The sequence below is a fragment of the Leptodactylus fuscus genome, unplaced genomic scaffold (genome assembly GCF_031893055.1).
Source record: "Leptodactylus fuscus isolate aLepFus1 unplaced genomic scaffold, aLepFus1.hap2 HAP2_SCAFFOLD_886, whole genome shotgun sequence".
Lineage (NCBI taxonomy): Eukaryota > Metazoa > Chordata > Amphibia > Anura > Leptodactylidae > Leptodactylus > Leptodactylus fuscus.
In genome coordinates, this window is record NW_027440933.1 from 12,409 (window position 1) to 20,000 (window position 7,592).

The following is a 7,592-nucleotide window of genomic DNA, read 5'->3' on the forward strand; positions in this document are numbered from 1 at the left end:
CTCTGACAAAGTCCCAGTGAACTCTGCTGACAGGCCGCCGACGGCGGATCCCTGCGGGGGGGAGGCAGAGCGAGGGCACCGCCCCCCCGGGTTGCGAGACAAGCCTCTTTAGGTCGCGTGGCAAGCCTCGGTTTTCAGGCGGGCGCTTCCCGCCGAGCCAATCGGCACTTTTAGACACTTTTGGGGAAAAAAAAAAGAAAAAGTCAAACTTTGAAAAATAAATAACCAACGAAACACGGACCAATGAGAACCGCTTCCGGCTGGTCGCGGAAGGGAGAGATGATTGGCAGGAGCTGCCCTGCGCGCTAGAATGAGAACTGCGGCCGCTCCGAGCAGAAGGGAAATCCCCCGGGCGGGCCAGGGGAGACGAGCGGCCGCTGGCAGGTACGGCGAGAGGGCGCCGGTGCCGCCATCCCGGGCGAGGCGACGGGCGCCCCCCGCTGAGCCGATCGGCTCTTGGACACTTTGGGGAAAAAAATAAAAAAGGCAAACTTTGAAATAAAACCCCACGAAACACGGACCTCGGTGAGATCCCCCGGGCGGCCGGGGAGAGATGATTGGCAGGAGCTGCCAGGCGCGCAGAAGGGAAGTCCCCCTGTGCGGCCGGGGAGAGATGATTGGCAGCAGGCGGAGGCAGCCGCCAGGCGGACCAGAAGGAGAACTGCGGCCGCTCCGAGCAGAAGGGAAATCCCCCGGCGCGGGCCAGGGGAGACGAGCGGCCGCTGGCAGGTACGGCGAGAGGGCGCCGGTGCCGCCATCCCGGGGGAGGCGACGGGCGCCTCCCGCCGAGCCGATCGGCACTTTTAGACACTTTGGGGGAAAAAGACCGACATTTTAATAAACCCCATACAACACGGACCAGTGAGAACTGCAGCCGGCCGGCCGGCCGGCCGGCGCAGAAGGGAGGTCCCCCGGGAGGGCCGGGGGAGAGATGATTGGCAGGCGGAGGTAGCTGCCAGGCGCGCGCAGAAGGGAAGTTCCCCCGGGCGGCCGGGGGGAGAGAGAGAGAGAGATGATTGGCAGCCGGCGGAGGTAGCTGCCAGGCGGACCAGAACGAGAACTGCGGCCGCTCGGAGCGGAAGGGGAAGTCTGAGGCGGCAGGCCGGCCCAGGGTTCATGGAGAGAGGGAGAGATTGTCCCAGGCGGCTGGGAAAAAAGCCAGGCCGACCCAGGGCCACCCCAGCCTGGGTAAAGCCAGAGGATAAGTCCCTAGCAGGCGGCAGGCTGCGTTCTGCTAAGTGTCTACCGAGAGGGCACCACTTCCAGGCAACCCAGGGGGCTAAGCCTGAGGCGGCAGGCTGGCCCAGGGTTCCAGGAGAAGAGGGAGAGATCGTCCCAGGCGGCTGGGAAAGCCAGGCCTACCCAGGGCTACCCGAGCCTGGGCACATGCCGGAGGCTAAGTCCCTAGCAGGTGGAAGGCTGCAATCTGCTAAAAATCCACCGGATGGCAACGGAGAGCCGCAGTCCCCGGCTCGTCCACAAGGCGGCGCCAGCACTCGGGTTGCAGGCTGCATTCTGCTAAAAATCCACCGGATGGCAACGGAGAGCCGCTCTCCCCGGCTCGTCCACAAGGCGGCGCCACTTCCAGGCGACCCAGGGGGCTAAGCCTGAGGCGGCAGGCCGGCCCAGGGTTCCAGGAGAGAGAGGGAGAGATCGTCCCAGGCGGCTGGGAAAGCCAGGCCGACCCAGGGCTACCCGAGCCTGGGTAAAGCCAGAGGCTAAGTCCCTAGCAGGTGGCAGGCTGCATGCTGCCAAGTGTCTACCGAGAGGGCACCACTTCCAGGCGACCCAGGGGGCTAAGCCTGAGGCGGCAGGCTGGCCCAGGGTTCCAGGAGAGAGGGAGAGATTGTCCCAGGCGGCTGGGAAAGCCAGGGCTACCCGAGCCTGGGTACATGCCGGAGGCTGAGTCCCTAGCAGGCGGCAGGCTGAATTCTGCTAAGTGTCTACCAGAGGGCGACACTTCCAGGAGACCCAGGGGGCTAAGCCTGAGGCGGCAGGCTGGCCCAGGGTTCCAGGAGAGAGGGAGAGATTGACCCAGGCGGCTGGGAAAGCCAGGCCTACCCAGGGCCACCCGAGCCTGGGTACATGCCGGAGGCTAAGTCCCTAGCAGGTGGAAGGCTGCAATTTGCTATGGAAAGCTGCAATTTGCTAAAAATCCACCGGATGGCAACGGAGAGCGGCTCTCCCCGGCTCGTCCACAAGGCGGCGCCACTTCCAGGCGACCCAGGGGGCTAAGCCTGAGGCGGCAGGCCGGCCCAGGGTTCCAGGAGAGAGGGAGAGATTGTCCCAGGCGGCTGGGAAAGCCAGGCCGACCCAGGGCTACCCGAGCCTGGGTAAAGCCAGAGGCTAAGTCCCTAGCAGGTGGCAGGCTGCATTCTGCTAAGTGTCTACCAAGAGGGCACCACTTCCAGGCAACCCAGGGGGCTAAGCCTGAGGCGGCAGGCTGGCCCAGGGTTCCAGGAGAGAGGGAGAGATTTGTCCCAGGCGGCTGGGAAAGCCAGGCCTACCCAGGGCTACCAGAGCCTGGGTACATGCCGGAGGCTAAGTCCCTAGCAGGTGGAAGGCTGCAATTTGCTATGGAAAGCTGCAATTTGCTAAAAATCCACCGGATGGCAACGGAGAGCGGCTCTCCCCGGCTCGTCCACAAGGCGGCGCCACTTCCAGGCGACCCAGGGGGCTAAGCCTGAGGCGGCAGGCCGGCCCAGGGTTCCAGGAGAGAGGGAGAGATTGTCCCAGGCGGCTGGGAAAGCCAGGCCGACCCAGGGCTACCCGAGCCTGGGTAAAGCCAGAGGCTAAGTCCCTAGCAGGTGGCAGGCTGCATTCTGCTAAGTGTCTACCAAGAGGGCACCACTTCCAGGCGACCCAGGGGGCTAAGCCTGAGGCGGCAGGCTGGCCCAGGGTTCCAGGAGAGAGGGAGAGATTGACCCAGGCGGCTGGGAAAGCCAGGCCTACCCAGGGCTACCCGAGCCTGGGTACATGCCGGAGGCTAAGTCCCTAGCAGGTGGAAGGCTGCAATTTGCTATGGAAAGCTGCAATTTGCTAAAAATCCACCGGATGGCAACGGAGAGCGGCTCTCCCCGGCTCGTCCACAAGGCGGCGCCACTTCCAGGCGACCCAGGGGGCTAAGCCTGAGGCGGCAGGCCGGCCCAGGGTTCCAGGAGAGAGGGAGAGATTGTCCCAGGCGGCTGGGAAAGCCAGGCCGACCCAGGGCTACCCGAGCCTGGGTAAAGCCAGAGGCTAAGTCCCTAGCAGGTGGCAGGCTGCATTCTGCTAAGTGTCTACCAAGAGGGCACCACTTCCAGGCGACCCAGGGGGCTAAGCCTGAGGCGGCAGGCCGGCCCAGGGTTCCAGGAGAGAGGGAGAGATTGTCCCAGGCGGCTGGGAAAGCCAGGCCGACCCAGGGCTACCCGAGCCTGGGTAAAGCCAGAGGCTAAGTCCCTAGCAGGTGGCAGGCTGCATTCTGCTAAGTGTCTACCAAGAGGGCACCACTTCCAGGCGACCCAGGGGGCTAAGCCTGAGGCGGCAGGCTGGCCCAGGGTTCCAGGAGAGAGGGAGAGATTGACCCAGGCGGCTGGGAAAGCCAGGCCTACCCAGGGCTACCCGAGCCTGGGTACATGCCGGAGGCTAAGTCCCTAGCAGGTGGAAGGCTGCAATTTGCTATGGAAAGCTGCAATTTGCTAAAAATCCACCGGATGGCAACGGAGAGCGGCTCTCCCCGGCTCGTCCACAAGGCGGCGCCACTTCCAGGCGACCCAGGGGGCTAAGCCTGAGGCGGCAGGCCGGCCCAGGGTTCCAGGAGAGAGGGAGAGATTGTCCCAGGCGGCTGGGAAAGCCAGGCCGACCCAGGGCTACCCGAGCCTGGGTAAAGCCAGAGGCTAAGTCCCTAGCAGGTGGCAGGCTGCATTCTGCTAAGTGTCTACCAAGAGGGCACCACTTCCAGGCGACCCAGGGGGCTAAGCCTGAGGCGGCAGGCTGGCCCAGGGTTCCAGGAGAGAGGGAGAGATTGTCCCAGGCGGCTGGGAAAGCCAGGCCTACCCAGGGCTACCCGAGCCTGGGTACATGCCGGAGGCTAAGTCCCTAGCAGGTGGAAGGCTGCAATTTGCTATGGAAAGCTGCAATTTGCTAAAAATCCACCGGATGGCAACGGAGAGCGGCTCTCCCCGGCTCGTCCACAAGGCGGCGCCACTTCCAGGCGACCCAGGGGGCTAAGCCTGAGGCGGCAGGCCGGCCCAGGGTTCCAGGACAGAGGGAGAGATCGTCCCAGGCGGCTGGGAAAAGCCAGGCCGACCCAGGGCTGCCGGAGCCTGGGTAATGCCAGAGGCCGAGTCCCTAGCAGGTGGCAGGCTGCTAGCGTCTACCAGAGGGCGAGATCCCGCCTCCCCGAGCGGCCGGGGAGAGAGGATTTGCAGGAGCTGACAGGCGCGCAGAAGGGAAATCCGGAGAGATGATTGGCAGCCGGCGGAGGCAGCCGCCAGGCGGACCGGAAGGAGAACTGCGGCCGCTGGGAGCGGAAGGGAAATCCCCCGGGCGTCCGGGGAGACTAGCGGCCGCTGGCAGGCGCGGCGACCCGGCGCCGGTGCCGCCATCCCGGGCGAGGCGACGGGCGCCTCCCCGCCGGCGCAGTTGGCACTTCCGTCGACACTTTGCCAAATTTTCAACTTTCAAAATTCCTCCGGCGGCCGTTTTTCACACCGGGGAGCGGCGTCCTCACGCCGGCGGCGGCGCACCTCGGCCGGCAAAAAGGGGTACCTCCTCGAGTCGGTGTCGGGGGTCCCGCCGTGGAACCGGGCGTCGGACGGCCCCGGAGGAGGCCTCGGAGCGGAAAAGGCACTACCGGAATGAGGTTGAATTTGACGGCCGGATCCGGGCCGGAGTTCCACAAAGTCGGACACTTTGAGTGGTTGGTCTTCATGTAATGGGACAGGTGACACTCTCTCTGTGACCTACTTTTGAACACCCCCGTCAAGAACCGTGTCCGAGACAGCGAGTCCTGTCAATTAGCTTACCAAAAGTCAGAGTACCAGGGCATCGGACACCCGACTCTGACAAAGTCCCAGTGAACTCTGCTCACAGGCCGCCGACGGCGGATCCCCGCGGGGGGGAGGCAGAGCGAGGGCACCGCCCCCCCGGGTTGCGTGACAAGCCTCTTCAGGTCGCGTGGCAAGCCGCAGTTTTCAGGCGGGCGCCTCCCGCCGAGCCGATCGGCACTTAGACGCTTTGGGGGAAAAAAGGTCAAACACAAAAACCCCCCATAAAACACGGACCATAAGAGATCCCCCGGGCGGCCGGGGAGAGATGATTGGCAGGAGCTGCCAGGCGCGCAGAAGGGAAATCCCCCGGGCGGCCGGGGAGAGATGATTGGCAGCCGGCGGAGGCAGCCGCCAGGCGGACCGGAAGGAGAACTGCGGCCGCTGGGAGCGGAAGGGAAATCCCCCGGGCGTCCGGGGAGACTAGCGGCCGCTGGCAGGCGCGGCGACCCGGCGCCGGTGCCGCCATCCCGGGCGAGGCGACGGGCGCCTCCCCGCCGGCGCGGTTGGCACTTCCGTCGACACTTTGCCAAATTTTCAACTTTCAAAATTCCTCCGGCGGCCGTTTTTCACACCGGGGAGCGGCGTCCTCACGCCGGCGGCGGCGCACCTCGGCCGGCAAAAAGGGGTACCTCCTCGAGTCGGTGTCGGGGGTCCCGCCGTGGAACCGGGCGTCGGACGGCCCCGGAGGAGGCCTCGGAGCGGAAAAGGCACTACCGGAATGAGGTTGAATTTGACGGCCGGATCCGGGCCGGAGTTCCACAAAGTCGGACACTTTGAGTGGTTGGTCTTCATGTAATGGGACAGGTGACACTCTCTCTGTGACCTACTTTTGAACACCCCCGTCAAGAACCGTGTCCGAGACAGCGAGTCCTGTCAATTAGCTTACCAAAAGTCAGAGTACCAGGGGATCGGACACCCGACTCTGACAAAGTCCCAGTGAACTCTGCTCACAGGCCGCCGACGGCGGATCCCCGCGGGGGGGAGGCAGAGCGAGGGCACCGCCCCCCCGGGTTGCGTGACAAGCCTCTTCAGGTCGCGTGGCAAGCCGCAGTTTTCAGGCGGGCGCCTCCCGCCGAGCCGATCGGCACTTAGACGCTTTGGGGGAAAAAAGGTCAAACACAAAAACCCCCCATAAAACACGGACCATAAGAGATCCCCCGGGCGGCCGGGGAGAGATGATTGGCAGGAGCTGACAGGCGCGCAGAAGGGAAATCCCCCGAGCGGCCGCTGGCAGGCACGGCGACCCGGCGCCGGTGCCGCCATCCCGGGCGAGGCGACGGGCGCCCCCCGCTGAGCCGATCGGCTCTTAGACACTTTGGGGAAAAAAAAGACAAACTTTGAAATAAAACCCCACGAAACACGGACCTTAACGAGATCCCCCGGGCGGCCGGGGAGAGATGATTGGCAGGAGCTGCCAGGCGCGCAGAAGGGAAATCCCCCTTGGCGGCCGGGGAGAGATGATTGGCAGGAGCTGACAGGCGCGCAGAAGGGAAATCCCCCGGGCGGCCGGGGAGAGATGATTGGCAGCCGGCGGAGGCAGCCGCCAGGCGGACCAGAAGGAGAACTGCGGCCGCTGGGAGCGGAAGGGAAATCCCCCGGGCGTCCGGGGAGACTAGCGGCCGCTGGCAGGCGCGGCGACCCGGCGCCGGTGCCGCCATCCCGGGCGAGGCGACGGGCGCCTCCCCGCCGGCGCGGTTGGCACTTCCGTCGACACTTTGCCAAATTTTCAACTTTCAAAATTCCTCCGGCGGCCGTTTTTCACACCGGGGAGCGGCGTCCTCACGCCGGCGGCGGCGCACCTCGGCCGGCAAAAAGGGGTACCACCTCGAGTCGGTGTCGGGGGTCCCGCCGTGGAACCGGGCGTCGGACGGCCCCGGAGGAGGCCTCGGAGCGGAAAAGGCACTACCGGAATGAGGTTGAATTTGACGGCCGGATCCGGGCCGGAGTTCCACAAAGTCGGACACTTTGAGTAGTTGGTCTTCATGTAATGGGACAGGTGACACTCTCTCTGTGACATACTTTTGAACACCCCCGTCAAGAACCGTGTCCGAGACAGCGGGTCGTGTCAATTAGCTTACCAAAAGTCGGAGTACCAGGGCCTCGGACATCCGTCTCCGACAAAGTCCCTGCGACCTCAGCTCTCACGCCGCCGATAGTGGATCTCCGCTGGGGGCGAAAAGAGCGAGGACGCGCCGGTTGCGAGACAAGCCCCCTCCGCGTCGCGTGGCAAGCCTCGGACGAGTCACCCGTCACCCGCGGGTCACCCACCGATCGATCTGACGGCCGCCGACCCGGCGGGAAGGGACCCTCGCTCGGCCGGACCTAGGGGGTCCGCGCCGGCTAAGGCGCGGGGTCTTTCCTTCCCTTCAGCTCCGGAGCGGCGTAGCGGAAAAGCTTAAGGCCGGCGCGGCGCCACCCGCCCAGGGCGGGCGCCCGCGGCAGACCCAGGACATCGGCGAGAGAGAGTTTGCCTTCGCCCCGTCCGACCCCCGAGGTGTCAGAAAACCGGGCGTCCCCTACGAACGAAAGGGTTCCTCGCCGAATCCGGGCCGGGCTCCGCGC